We start from the raw sequence: 15851 nt of genomic DNA, 5'->3' as shown, positions 1-15851 counted from the left end.
CCGGTCCCCGGAAGCTTGTTTCCTTCCCAGTGTAAGAATTGGCTTGGCAGTTTGGTTTACCCTGTTCCCATCATGCACTGGGACAGGAACAGACTAATTTGCATATAGCCAGGTTCTGAACTGGGATGGTGCAGTGAGCTAAAAAACGGTGTTGGATCTAGCCCTGATCTCTTGACCGGGTGAGAGTATTCTGCTTAATTCAGAAAATCTGTCCATCACCACCCCTTGTTGTTAAATATTTTGTCCACCCTAAGCGTGGAAGGGTATACTCAGATGTGAGTCCCTTGCTCATTGCACCATCAGGATTCAAGCAAGCCGGGCCGACGACGGCTGAAATGCCAGAAACCGGTCCCCAGAAGCTTGTTTCCTTCCCAGTGTAAGAATTGGCTTGGTAGTTTGGTTTGCCCTGTTCCCATCATGCACTGGGACAGGAACAGACTAATTTGCATATAGCCAGGTTCTGAACTGGGATGGTGCAGTGAGCTAAAAAACGGTGTTGGATCTAGCCCTGATCTCTTGACTGGGTGAGAGTATTCTGCTTAATTCAGAAACTCTGTCCATCACCACCCCTTGTTGTTAAATATTTTGTCCACCCTAAGCGTGGAAGGGTATACTCAGATGTGAGTCCCTTGCTCATTGCACCATCAGGATTCAAGCAAGCCGGGCCGACGACGGCTGAAATGCCAGAAACCGGTCCCCAGAAGCTTGTTTCCTTCCCAGTGTAAGAATTGGCTTGGTAGTTTGGTTTGCCCTGTTCCCATCATGCACTGGGACAGGAACAGACTAATTTGCATATAGCCAGGTTCTGAACTGGGATGGTGCAGTGAGCTAAAAAACGGTGTTGGGTCTAGCCCTGATCTCTTGACTGGGTGAGAGTATTCTGCTTAATTCAGAAACTCTGTCCATCACCACCCCTTGTTGTTAAATATTTTGTCCACCCTAAGCGTGGAAGGGTATACTCAGATGTGAGTCCCTTGCTCATTGCACCATCAGGATTCAAGCAAGCCGGGCCGACGACGGCTGAAATGCCAGAAACCGGTCCCCGGAAGCTTGTTTCCTTCCCAGTGTAAGAATTGGCTTGGTAGTTTGGTTTGCCCTGTTCCCATCATGCACTGGGACAGGAACAGACTAATTTGCATATAGCCAGGTTCTTAACTGGGATGGTGCAGTGAGCTAAAAAACGGTGTTGGATCTAGCCCTGATCTCTTGACTGAGTGAGAGTATTCTGCTTAATTCAGAAACTCTGTCCATCACCACCCCTTGTTGTTAAATATTTTGTCCACCCTAAGCGTGGAAGGGTATACTCAGATGTGAGTCCCTTGCTCATTGCACCATCAGGATTCAAGCAAGCCGGGCCGACGACGGCTGAAATGCCAGAAACCGGTCCCCGGAAGCTTGTTTCCTTCCCAGTGTAAGAATTGGCTTGGTAGTTTGGTTTGCCCTGTTCCCATCATGCACTGGGACAGGAACAGACTAATTTGCATATAGCCAGGTTCTGAACTGGGATGGTGCAGTGAGCTAAAAAAAGGGTGTTGGATCTAGCCCTGATCTCTTGACTAGGTGAGAGTATTCTGCTTAATTCAGAAACTCTGTCCATCACCACCCCTTGTTGTTAAATATTTTGTCCACCCTAAGCGTGGAAGGGTATACTCAGATGTGAGTTCCTTGCTCATTGCACCATCAGGATTCAAGCAAGCCGGGCCGACGACGGCTGAAATGCCAGAAACCGGTCCCCGGAAGCTTGTTTCCTTCCCAGTGTAAGAATTGGCTTGGTAGTTTGGTTTGCCCTGTTCCCATCATGCACTGGGACAGGAACAGACTAATTTGCATATAGCCAGGTTCTGAACTGGGATGGTGCAGTGAGCTAAAAAACGGTGTTGGATCTAGCCCTGATCTCTTAACTGGGTGAGAGTATTCTGCTTAATTCAGAAACTCTGTCCATCACCACCCCTTGTTGTTAAATATTTTGTCCACCCTAAGCGTGGAAAGGTATACTCAGATGTGAGTCCCTTGCTCATTGCACCATCAGGATTCAAGCAAGCCGGGCCGACGATGGCTGAAATGCCAGAAACCGGTCCCCGGAAGCTTGTTTCCTTCCCAGTGTAAGAATTGGCTTGGTAGTTTGGTTTGCCCTGTTCCCATCATGCACTGGGACAGGAACAGACTAATTTGCATATAGCCAGGTTCTGAACTGGGATGGTGCAGTGAGCTAAAAAACGGTGTTGGATCTAGCCCTGATCTCTTGACTGGGTGAGAGTATTCTGCTTAATTCAGAAACTCTGTCCATCACCACCCCTTGTTGTTAAATATTTTGTCCACCCTAAGCGTGGAAGGGTATACTCAGATGTGAGTCCCTTGCTCATTGCACCATCAGGATTCAAGCAAGCCGGGCTGACGACGGCTGAAATGCCAGAAACCGGTCCCCGGAAGCTTGTTTCCTTCCCAGTGTAAGAATTGGCTTGGTAGTTTGGTTTGCCCTGTTCCCATCATGCACTGGGACAGGAACAGACTAATTTGCATATAGCCAGGTTCTGAACTGGGATGGTGCAGTGAGCTAAAAAACGGTGTTGGATCTAGCCCTGATCTCTTGACTGGGTGAGAGTATTCTGCTTAATTCAGAAACTCTGTCCATCACCACCCCTTGTTGTTAAATATTTTGTCCACCCTAAGCGTGGAAGGGTATACTCAGATGTGAGTCCCTTGCTCATTGCACCATCAGGATTCAAGCAAGCCGGGCCGACGACGGCTGAAATGCCAGAAACCGGTCCCCAGAAGCTTGTTTCCTTCCCAGTATAAGAATTGGCTTGGTAGTTTGGTTTGCCCTGTTCCCATCATGCACTGGGACAGGAACAGACTAATTTGCATATAGCCAGGTTCTGAACTGGGATGGTGCAGTGAGCTAAAAAACGGTGTTGGATCTAGCCCTGATCTCTTGACTGGGTGAGAGTATTCTGCTTAATTCAGAAACTCTGTCCATCACCACCCCTTGTTGTTAAATATTTTGTCCACCCTAAGCGTGGAAGGGTATACTCAGATGTGAGTCCCTTGCTCATTGCACCATCAGGATTCAAGCAAGCCGGGCCGACGATGGCTGAAATGCCAGAAACCGGTCCCCGGAAGCTTGTTTCCTTCCCAGTGTAAGAATTGGCTTGGTAGTTTGGTTTGCCCTGTTCCCATCATGCACTGGGACAGGAACAGACTAATTTGCATATAGCCAGGTTCTGAACTGGGATGGTGCAGTGAGCTAAAAAACGGTGTTGGATCTAGCCCTGATCTCTTGACTGGGTGAGAGTATTCTGCTTAATTCAGAAACTCTGTCCATCACCACCCCTTGTTGTTAAATATTTTGTCCACCCTAAGCGTGGAAGGGTATACTCAGATGTGAGTCCCTTGCTCATTGCACCATCAGGATTCAAGCAAGCCGGGCCGACGACGGCTGAAATGCCAGAAACCGGTCCCCGGAAGCTTGTTTCCTTCCCAGTGTAAGAATTGGCTTGGTAGTTTGGTTTGCCCTGTTCCCATCATGCACTGGGACAGGAACAGACTAATTTGCATATAGCCAGGTTCTGAACTGGGATGGTGCAGTGAGCTAAAAAACGGTGTTGGATCTAGCCCTGATCTCTTGACTGGGTGAGAGTATTCTGCTTAATTCAGAAACTCTGTCCATCACCACCCCTTGTTGTTAAATATTTTGTCCACCCTAAGCGTGGAAGGGTATACTCAGATGTGAGTCCCTTGCTCATTGCACCATCAGGATTCAAGCAAGCCGGGCCGACGACGGCTGAAAAGCCAGAAACCGGTCCCCAGAAGCTTGTTTCCTTCCCAGTGTAAGAATTGGCTTGGTAGTTTGGTTTGCCCTGTTCCCATCATGCACTGGGACAGGAACAGACTAATTTGCATATAGCCAGGTTCTGAACTGGGATGGTGCAGTGAGCTAAAAAACGGTGTTGGATCTAGCCCTGATCTCTTGACTGGGTGAGAGTATTCTGCTTAATTCAGAAACTCTGTCCATCACCACCCCTTGTTGTTAAATATTTTGTCCACCCTAAGCGTGGAAGGGTATACTCAGATGTGAGTCCCTTGCTCATTGCACCATCAGGATTCAAGCAAGCCGGGCCGACGATGGCTGAAATGCCAGAAACCGGTCCCCGGAAGCTTGTTTCCTTCCCAGTGTAAGAATTGGCTTGGTAGTTTGGTTTGCCCTGTTCCCATCATGCACTGGGACAGGAACAGACTAATTTGCATATAGCCAGGTTCTGAACTGGGATGGTGCAGTGAGCTAAAAAACGGTGTTGGGTCTAGCCCTGATCTCTTGACTGGGTGAGAGTATTCTGCTTAATTCAGAAACTCTGTCCATCACCACCCCTTGTTGTTAAATATTTTGTCCACCCTAAGAGTGGAAGGGTATACTCAGATGTGAGTCCCTTGCTCATTGCACCATCAGGATTCAAGCAAGCCGGGCCGACGACGGCTGAAATGCCAGAAACCGGTCCCCGGAAGCTTGTTTCCTTCCCAGTGTAAGAATTGGCTTGGTAGTTTGGTTTGCCCTGTTCCCATCATGCACTGGGACAGGAACAGACTAATTTGCATATAGCCAGGTTCTTAACTGGGATGGTGCAGTGAGCTAAAAAACGGTTTTGGATCTAGCCCTGATCTCTTGACTGAGTGAGAGTATTCTGCTTAATTCAGAAACTCTGTCCATCACCACCCCTTGTTGTTAAATATTTTGTCCACCCTAAGCGTGGAAGGGTATACTCAGATGTGAGTCCCTTGCTCATTGCACCATCAGGATTCAAGCAAGCCGGGCCGACGACGGCTGAAATGCCAGAAACCGGTCCCCGGAAGCTTGTTTCCTTCCCAGTGTAAGAATTGGCTTGGTAGTTTGGTTTGCCCTGTTCCCATCATGCACTGGGACAGGAACAGACTAATTTGCATATAGCCAGGTTCTGAACTGGGATGGTGCAGTGAGCTAAAAAAAGGGTGTTGGATCTAGCCCTGATCTCTTGACTAGGTGAGAGTATTCTGCTTAATTCAGAAACTCTGTCCATCACCACCCCTTGTTGTTAAATATTTTGTCCACCCTAAGCGTGGAAGGGTATACTCAGATGTGAGTTCCTTGCTCATTGCACCATCAGGATTCAAGCAAGCCGGGCCGACAACGGCTGAAATGCCAGAAACCGGTCCCCGGAAGCTTGTTTCCTTCCCAGTGTAAGAATTGGCTTGGTAGTTTGGTTTGCCCTGTTCCCATCATGCACTGGGACAGGAACAGACTAATTTGCATATAGCCAGGTTCTGAACTGGGATGGTGCAGTGAGCTAAAAAACGGTGTTGGATCTAGCCCTGATCTCTTGACTGGGTGAGAGTATTCTGCTTAATTCAGAAACTCTGTCCATCACCACCCCATGTTGTTAAATATTTTGTCCACCCTAAGCGTGGAAGGGTATACTCAGATGTGAGTCCCTTGCTCATTGCACCATCAGGATTCAAGCAAGCCGGGCCGACGACGGCTGAAATGCCAGAAACCGGTCCCCGGAAGCTTGTTTCCTTCCCAGTGTAAGAATTGGCTTGGTAGTTTGGTTTGCCCTGTTCCCATCATGCACTGGGACAGGAAAAGACTAATTTGCATATAGCCAGGTTCTGAACTGGGATGGTGCAGTGAGCTAAAAAACGGTGTTGGATCTAGCCCTGATCTCTTGACTGGGTGAGAGTATTCTGCTTAATTCAGAAACTCTGTCCATCACCACCCCATGTTGTTAAATATTTTGTCCACCCTAAGCGTGGAAGGGTATACTCAGATGTGAGTCCCTTGCTCATTGCACCATCAGGATTCAAGCAAGCCGGGCCGACGACAGCTGAAATGCCAGAAACCGGTCCCCGGAAGCTTGTTTCCTTCCCAGTGTAAGAATTGGCTTGGTAGTTTGGTTTGCCCTGTTCCCACCATGCACTGGGACAGGAACAGACTAATTTGCATATAGCCAGGATCTGAACTGGGATGGTGCAGTGAGCTAAAAAAACGGCGTTGGATCTAGCCCTGATCTCTTGACTGGGTGAGAGTATTCTGCTTAATTCAGAAACTCTGTACATCACCACCCCTTCTTGTTAAATATTTTGTCCACCCTAAGCGTGGAAGGGTATACTCAGATGTGAGTCCCTTGCTCATTGCACCATCAGGATTCAAGCAAGCCGGGCCGACGACGGCTGAAATGCCAGAAACCGGTCCCTGGAAGCTTGTTTCCTTCCCAGTGTAAGAATTGGCTTGGTAGTTTGGTTTGCCCTGTTCCCATCATGCACTGGGACAGGAACAGACTAATTTGCATATAGCCAGGTTCTGAACTGGGATGGTGCAGTGAGCTAAAAAACGGTGTTGGATCTAGCCCTGATCTCTTGACTGGGTGAGAGTATTCTGCTTAATTCAGAAACTCTGTCCATCACCACCCCTTGTTGTTAAATATTTTGTCCACCCTAAGCGTGGAAGGGTATACTCAGATGTGAGTCCCTTGCTCATTGCACCATCAGGATTCAAGCAAGCCGGGCCGACGATGGCTGAAATGCCAGAAACCGGTCCCCGGAAGCTTGTTTCCTTCCCAGTGTAAGAATTGGCTTGGTAGTTTGGTTTGACCTGTTCCCATCATGCACTGGGACAGGAACAGACTAATTTGCATATAGCCAGGTTCTGAACTGGGATGGTGCAGTGAGCTAAAAAACGGTGTTGGATCTAGCCCTGATCTCTTGACTGGGTGAGAGTATTCTGCTTAATTCAGAAACTCTGTCCATCACCACCCCTTGTTGTTAAATATTTTGTCCACCCTAAGCGTGAAAGGGTATACTCAGATGTGAGTCCCTTGCTCATTGCACCATCAGGATTCAAGCAAGCCGGGCCGACGACGGCTGAAATGCCAGAAACCGGTCCCCGGAAGCTTGTTTCCTTCCCAGTGTAAGAATTGGCTTGGTAGTTTGGTTTGCCCTGTTCCCATCATGCACTGGGACAGGAACAGACTAATTTGCATATAGCCAGGTTCTGAACTGGGATGGTGCAGTGAGCTAAAAAACGGTGTTGGATCTAGCCCTGATCTCTTGACTGGGTGAGAGTATTCTGCTTAATTCAGAAACTCTGTCCATCACCACCCCTTGTTGTTAAATATTTTGTCCACCCTAAGCGTGGAAGGGTATACTCAGATGTGAGTCCCTTGCTCATTGCACCATCAGGATTCAAGCAAGCCGGGCCGACGACGGCTGAAATGCCAGAAACCGATCCCCAGAAGCTTGTTTCCTTCCCAGTGTAAGAATTGGCTTGGTAGTTTGGTTTGCCCTGTTCCCATCATGCACTGGGACAGGAACAGACTAATTTGCATATAGCCAGGTTCTGAACTGGGATGGTGCAGTGAGCTAAAAAACGGTGTTGGATCTAGCCCTGATCTCTTGACTGGGTGAGAGTATTCTGCTTAATTCAGAAACTCTGTCCATCACCACCCCTTGTTGTTAAATATTTTGTCCACCCTAAGCGTGGAAGGGTATACTCAGATGTGAGTCCCTTGCTCATTGCACCATCAGGATTCAAGCAAGCCGGGCCGACGACGGCTGAAATGCCAGAAACCGGTCCCCGGAAGCTTGTTTCCTTCCCAGTGTAAGAATTGGCTTGGTAGTTTGGTTTGCCCTGTTCCCATCATGCACTGGGACAGGAACAGACTAATTTGCATATAGCCAGGTTCTGAACTGGGATGGTGCAGTGAGCTAAAAAAAGGGTGTTGGATCTAGCCCTGATCTCTTGACTGGGTGAGAGTATTCTGCTTAATTCAGAAACTCTGTCCATCACCACCCCTTGTTGTTAAATATTTTGTCCACCCTAAGCGTGGAAGGGTATACTCAGATGTGAGTTCCTTGCTCATTGCACCATCAGGATTCAAGCAAGCCGGGCTGACGACGGCTGAAATGCCATAAACCGGTCCCCGGAAGCTTGTTTCCTTCCCAGTGTAAGAATTGGCTTGGTAGTTTGGTTTGCCCTGTTCCCATCATGCACTGGGACAGGAACAGACTAATTTGCATATAGCCAGGTTCTGAACTGGGATGGTGCAGTGAGCTAAAAAACGGTGTTGGATCTAGCCCTGATCTCTTGACTGGGTGAGAGTATTCTGCTTAATTCAGAAACTCTGTCCATCACCACCCCATGTTGTTAAATATTTTGTCCACCCTAAGCGTGGAAGGGTATACTCAGATGTGAGTCCCTTGCTCATTGCACCATCAGGATTCAAGCAAGCCGGGCCGACGACGGCTGAAATGCCAGAAACCGGTCCCCGGAAGCTTGTTTCCTTCCCAGTGTAAGAATTGGCTTGGTAGTTTGGTTTGCCCTGTTCCCATCATGCACTGGGACAGGAACAGACTAATTTGCATATAGCCAGGTTCTGAACTGGGATGGTGCAGTGAGCTAAAAAAACGGCGTTGGATCTAGCCCTGATCTCTTGACTGGGTGAGAGTATTCTGAAATGATGGACCCTTCCTAGAGTCAGCACCTGACTAACTTACGCCCAACGATAATTGATATCCCTTAAATTATTGAAGGGGATTGTGTGCACACCGAATGGCACCCATCATCACTGTGCCTATTCCCCTGGGGAATTTAAATGCAATGGAAAAACAACCGCAAAGGTGCACCACAACAAATAAAATAATAAGTGCAAAAAGTATTTGAGCACAATAAGGAAATATATCATGAAGAAATGTTGTTAGTCTTCTTTTAATCTTTATTTTTCAATTTGTGGTGAAACAGAAACAGCCGACGCGTTTCGTCCCAAGCCGGGACTTCTTCAGGGCTTTAAGTTTGATAATACGTCGCTTTTGAAGGCAGGATAATGTAAAGTGAACTGGAGTACAAGGATAGTCTTCCCAGCAACTTTACTCCCGTTGTGTTTTATTTCTTAACAATGTCGAATTTAAGATATTTGGACTTAAAACATGCCAATCGGCGAAGATGGCGATGTTTATCAAATCTTCCTGAGTGGTGAGCACGGTCTTGCCACCTTAATAGTATACCTTTTTTGGTCAACTACTGAGTGATCTATAGATCTAGTGGAGGACAGGAGGTCCTATTACTCCATGAGATTCGGATGTGGGCACTGTATTACAGCAGGTCGTTCCTGATAAAACGACCGGCGTCCATCCACATCCCTCGTTGCAGCGAAACAACCCCTGCGAGGTTCTGAACTGGGATGGTGCAGTGAGCTAAAAAACGGTGTTGGATCTAGCCCTGATCTCTTGACTGGGTGAGAGTATTCTGCTTAATTCAGAAACTCTGTCCATCACCACCCCTTCTTGTTAAATATTTTGTCCCCCCTAAGCGTGGAAGGGTATACTCTGATGTGAGTCCCTTGCTCATTGCACCATCAGGATTCAAGCAAGCCGGGCCGACGACGGCTGAAATGCCAGAAACCGGTCCCCGGAAGCTTGTTTCCTTCCCAGTGTAAGAATTGGCTTGGTAGTTTGGTTTGCCCTGTTCCTATCATGCACTGGGACAGGAACAGACTAATTTGCATATAGCCAGGTTCTGAACTGGGATGGTGCAGTGAGCTAAAAAACGGTGTTGGATCTAGCCCTGATCTCTTGACTGGGTGAGAGTATTCTGCTTAATTCAGAAACTCTGTCCATCACCAACCCTTGTTGTTAAATATTTTGTCCACCCTAAGCGTGGAAGGGTATACTCAGATGTGAGTCCCTTGCTCATTGCACCATCAGGATTCAAGCAAGCCTGGCCGACGACGGCTGAAATGCCAGAAACTGGTCCCCGGAAGCTTGTTTCCTTCCCAGTGTAAGAATTGGCTTGGTAGTTTGGTTTGCCCTGTTCCCATCATGCACTGGGACAGGAACAGACTAATTTGCATATAGCCAGGTTCTGAACTGGGATGGTGCAGTGAGCTAAAAAACAGTGTTGGATCTATCCCTGATCTCTTGACTGGGTGAGAGTATTCTGCTTAATTCAGAAACTCTGTCCATCACCACCCCATGTTGTTAAATATTTTGTCCACCCTAAGCGTGGAAGGTATACTCAGATGTGAGTCCCTTGCTCATTGCACAATCAGGATTCAAGCAAGCCGGGCCGACGACGGCTGAAATGCCAGAAACCGGTCCCCGGAAGCTTGTTTCCTTCCCAGTGTAAGAATTGGCTTTGTAGTTTGGTTTGCCCTGTTCCCATCATGCACTGGGACAGGAACAGACTAATTTGCATATAGCCAGGTTCTGAACTGGGATGGTGCAGTGAGCTAAAAAACGGTGTTGGATCTAGCCCTGATCTCTTGACTGGGTGAGAGTATTCTGCTTAATTCAGAAACTCTGTCCATCACCACCCCTTGTTGTTAAATATTTGGTCCACCCTAAGCGTGGAAGGGTATACTCAGATGTGAGTCCCTTGCTCATTGCACCATCGGGATTCAAGCAAGCCGGGCCGACGACGGCTGAAATGCCAGAAACCGGTCCCCGGAAGCTTGTTTCCTTCCCAGTGTAAGAATTGGCTTGGTAGTTTGGTTTGCCCTGTTCCCATCATGCACTGGGACAGGAACAGACTAATTTGCATATAGCTAGGTTCTGAACTGGGATGGTGCAGTGAGCTAAAAAAACGGCGTTGGATCTAGCCCTGATCTCTTGACTGGGTGAGAGTATTCTGCTTAATTCAGAAACTCTGTCCATCACCACCCCTTCTTGTTAAATATTTTGTCCACCCTAAGCATGGAAGGGTATACTCAGATGTGAGTCCCTTGCTCATTGCACCATCAGGATTCAAGCAAGCCGGGCCGACGACGGCTGAAATGCCAGAAACCGGTCCCCGGAAGCTTGTTTCCTTCCCAGTGTATGAATTGGCTTGGTAGTTTGGTTTGCCCTGTTCCCATCATGCACTGGGACAGGAACAGACTAATTTGCATATAGCCAGGTTCTGAACTGGGATGGTGCAGTGAGCTAAAAAACGGTGTTGGATCTAGCCCTGATCTCTTGACTGGGTGAGAGTATTCTGCTTAATTCAGAAACTCTGTCCATTACCACCCCTTGTTGTTAAATATTTTGTCCACCCTAAGCGTGGAAGGGTATACTCAGATGTGAGTCCCTTGCTCATTGCACCATCAGGATTCAAGCAAGCCGGGCCGACGACGGCTGAAATGCCAGAAACCGGTCCCCGGAAGCTTGTTTCCTTCCAAGTGAAGGATTGGCTTGGTAGTTTGGTTTGCCCTGTTCCCATCATGCACTGGGACAGGAACAGACTAATTTGCATATAGCCAGGTTCTGAACTGGGATGGTACAGTGAGCTAAAAAAACGGTGTTGGATCTAGCCCTGATCTCTTGACTGGGTGAGAGTATTCTGCTTAATTCAGAAACTCTGTCCATCACCACCCCTTGTTGTTAAATATTTTGTCCACCCTTAGCGTGGAAGGGTATACTCAGATGTGAGTCCCTTGCTCATTGCACCATCAGGATTCAAGCAAGCCGGGCCGACGACGGCTAAAATGCCAGAAACCGGTCCCCGGAAGCTTGTTTCCTTCCCAGTGTAAGAATTGGCTTGGTAGTTTGGTTTGCCCTGTTCCCATCATGCACTGGGACAGAAACAGACTAATTTGCATATAGCCAGGTTCTGAACTGGGATGGTGCAGTGAGCTAAAAAACAGTGTTGGATCTAGCCCTGATCTCATGACTGGGTGAGAGTATTCTGCTTAATTCAGAAACTCTGTCCATCACCACCCCTTGTTGTTAAATATTTTGTCCACCCTAAGCCTGGAAGGGTATACTCAGATGTGAGTCCCTTGCTCATTGCACCATCAGGATTCAAGCAAGCCGGGCCGACAACGGCTGAAATGCCAGAAACCGGTCCCCGGAAGCTTGTTTCCTTCCCAGTGTAAGAATTGGCTTGGTAGTTTGGTTTGCCCTGTTCCCATCATGCACTGGGACAGGAACAGACTAATTTGCATATAGCCAGGTTCTGAACTGGGATGGTGCAGTGAGCTAAAAAAACGGTGTTGGATCTAGCCCTGATCTCTTGACTGGGTGAGAGTATTCTGCTTAATTCAGAAACTCTGTCCATCACCACCCCTTGTTGTTAAATATTTTGTCCACCCTAAGCGCGGAAGGGTATACTCAGATGTGAGTCCCTTGCTCATTGCACCATCAGGATTCAAGCAAGCCGGGCCGACGACGGCTGAAATGCCAGAAACCGGTCCCCGGAAGCTTGTTTCCTTCCCAGTGTAAGAATTGGCTTGGTAGTTTGGTTTGCCCTGTTCCCATCATGCACTGGGACAGGAACAGACTAATTTGCATATAGCCAGGTTCTGAACTGGGATGGTGCAGTGAGCTAAAAAACGGTGTTGGATCTAGCCCTGATCTCTTGACTGGGTGAGAGTATTCTGCTTAATTCAGAAACTCTGTCCATCACCACCCCTTGTTGTTAAATATTTTGTCCACCCTAAGCGTGGAAGGGTATACTCAGATGTGAGTCCCTTGCTCATTGCACCATCAGGATTCAAGCAAGCCGGGCCGACGACGGCTGAAATGCCAGAAAACGGTCACCGGAAGCTTGTTTCCTTCCCAGTGTAAGAATTGGCTTGGTAGTTTGGTTTGCCCTGTTCCCATCATGCACTGGGACAGGAACAGACTAATTTGCATATAGCCAGGTTCTGAACTGGGATGGTGCAGTGAGCTAAAAAACGGTGTTGGATCTAGCCCTGATCTCTTGACTGGGGGAGAGTATTCTGCTTAATTCAGAAACTCTGTCCATCACCACCCCTTGTTGTTAAATATTTTGTCCACCCTTAGCGTGGAAGGGTATACCCAGATGTGAGTCCCTTGCTCATTGCACCATCAGGATTCAAGCAAGCCGGGCCGACGATGGCTGAAATGCCAGAAACCGGTCCCCGGAAGCTTGTTTCCTTCCCAGTGTAAGAATTGGCTTGGTAGTTTGGTTTGCCCTGTTCCCATCATGCTCTGGGACAGGAACAGACTAATTTGCATATAGCCAGGTTCTGAACTGGGATGGTGCAGTGAGCTAAAAAACGGTGTTGGATCTAGCCCTGATCTCTTGACTGGGTGAGAGTATTCTGCTTAATTCAGAAACTCTGTCCATCACCACCCCTTATTGTTAAATATTTTGTCCACCCTAAGCGTGGAAGGGTATACTCAGATGTGAGTCCCTTGCTCATTGCACCATCAGGATTCAAGCAAGCCGGGCCGACGACGGCTGAAATGCCAGAAACCGGTCCCCGGAAGCTTGTTTCCTTCCCAGTGTAAGAATTGGCTTGGTAGTTTGGTTTGCCCTGTACCCATCATGCACTGGGACAGGAACAGACTAATTTGCATATAGCCAGGTTCTGAACTGGGATGGTGCAGTGAGCTAAAAAACGGTGTTGGATCTAGCCCTGATCTCTTGACTGGGTGAGAGTATTCTGCTTCATTCAGAAACTCTGTCCATCACAACCCCTTGTTGTTAAATATTTTGTCCACCCTAAGCGTGGAAGGGTATACTCAGATGTGAGGCCCTAGCTCATTGCACCATCAGGATTCAAGCAAGCCGGGCCGACGACGGCTGAAATGCCAGAAACCGGTCCCCGGAAGCTTGTTTCCTTCCCAGTGTAAGAATTGGCTTGGTAGTTTGGTTTTCCCTGTTCCCATCATGCACTGGGACAGGAACAGACTAATTTGCATATAGCCAGGTTCTGAACTGGGATGGTGCAGTGAGCTAAAAAACGGTATTGGATCTAGCCCTGATCTCTTGACTGGGTGAGAGTATTCTGCTTAATTCAGAAACTCTGTCCATCACCACCCCATGTTGTTAAATATTTTGTCCACCCTAAGCGTGGAAGGGTATACTCAGATGTGAGTCCAGTTGCTCATTGCACCATCAGGATTCAAGCAAGCCGGGCCGACGAAGGCTGAAATGCCAGAAACCGGTCCCCGGAAGCTTGTTTCCTTCCCAGTGTAAGAATTGGCTTGGTAGTTTGGTTTGCCCTGTTCCCATCATGCACTGGGACAGGAACAGACTAATTTGCATATAGCCAGGTTCTGAACTGGGATGGTGCAGTGAGCTAAAAAACGGTGTTGGATCTAGCCCTGATCTCCTGACTGGGTGAGAGTATTCTGCTTAATTCAGAAACTCTGTCCATCACCACCCCTTGTTGTTAAATATTTTGTCCACCCTAAGCGTGGAAGGGTATACTCAGATGTGAGTCCCTTGCTCATTGCCCCATCAGGATTCAAGCAAGCCGGGCCGACGACGGCTGAAATGCCAGAAACCGGTCCCCGGAAGCTTGTTTCCTTCCCAGTGTATGAATTGGCTTGGTTGTTTGGTTTGCCCTGTTCCCATCATGCACTGGGACAGGAACAGACTAATTTGCATATAGCCAAATTCTGAACTGGGCTGGTGCAGTGAGCTAAAAAACGGTGTTGGATCTAGCCCTGATCTCTTGACTGGGTGAGAGTATTCTGCTTAATTCAGAAACTCTGTCCATCACCACCCCTTGTTGTTAAATATTTTGTCCACCCTAAGCGTGGAAGGGTATACTCAGATGTGAGTCCCTCTCTCATTGCACCATCAGGATTCAAGCAAGCCGGGCCGACGACGGCTGAAATGCCAGAAACCGGTCCCCGGAAGCTTGTTTCCTTCCCAGTGTAAGAATTGGCTTGGTAGTTTGGTTTGCCCTGTTCCCATCATGCACTGGGACAGGAACAGACTAATTTGCACATAGCCAGGTTCTGAACTGGGATGGTGCAGTGAGCTAAAAAACGGTGTTGGATCTAGCCCTGATCTCTTAACTGGGTGAGAGTATTCTGCTTAATTCAGAAACTCTGTCCATCACCACCCCTTGTTGTTAAATATTTTGTCCACCCTAAGCGTGGAAGGGTATACTCAGATGTGAGTACCTTGCTCATTGCACCATCAGGATTCAAGCAAGCCGGGCCAACGACAGCTGAAATGCCAGAAACCGGTCCCCGGAAGCTTGTTTCCTTCCCAGTGTAAGAATTGGCTTGGTAGTTTGGTTTGCCCTGTTCCCATCATGCACTGGGACAGGAACAGACTAATTTGCATATAGCCAGGTTCTGAACTGGGATGGTGCAGTGAGCTAAAAAACGGTGTTGGATCTAGCCCTGATCTCTTGACTGGGTGAGAGTATTCTGCTTAATTCAGAAACTCTGTCCATCACCACCCCTTGTTGTTAAATATTTTGTCCACCCTAAGCGTGGAAGGGTATACTCAGATGTGAGTCCCTTGCTCATTGCACCATCAGGATTCAAGCAAGCCACGCCGACGACGGCTGAAAGGCCAGAAACCGGTCCCCGGAAGCTTGTTTCCTTCCCAGTGTAAGAATTGGCTTGGTAGTTTGGTTTGCCCTGTTCCCATCATGCACTGGGACAGGAACAGACTAATTTGCATATAGCCAGGTTCTGAACTGGGATGGTGCAGTGAGCTAAAAAACGGTGTTGGATCTAGCCCTAATCTCTTGACTGGGTGAGAGTATTCTGCTTAATTCAGAAACTCTGTCCATCACCACCCCTTGTTGTTAAATATTTTGTCCACCTTAAGCGTGGAAGGGTATACTCAGATGTGAGTCCCTTGCTCATTGCACCATCAGGATTCAAGCAAGCCGGGCCGACGACGGCTGAAATGCCAGAAACCGGTTCCCGGAAGCTTGTTTCCTTCCCAGTGTATGAATTGGCTTGGTTGTTTGGTTTGCCCTGTTCCCATCATGCACTGGGACAGGAACAGACTAATTTGCATATAGCCAAGTTCTGAACTGGGATGTTGCAGTGAGCTAAAAAACGGTGTTGGATCTAGCCCTGATCTCTTGACTGGGTGAGAGTATTCTGCTTAATTCAGAAACTCTGTCCAT

Source organism: Lissotriton helveticus, chromosome 3_2 (assembly GCF_964261635.1).
Source record: "Lissotriton helveticus chromosome 3_2, aLisHel1.1, whole genome shotgun sequence".
Lineage (NCBI taxonomy): Eukaryota > Metazoa > Chordata > Amphibia > Caudata > Salamandridae > Lissotriton > Lissotriton helveticus.
Note: the sequence above shows the minus strand (reverse complement) of the source record.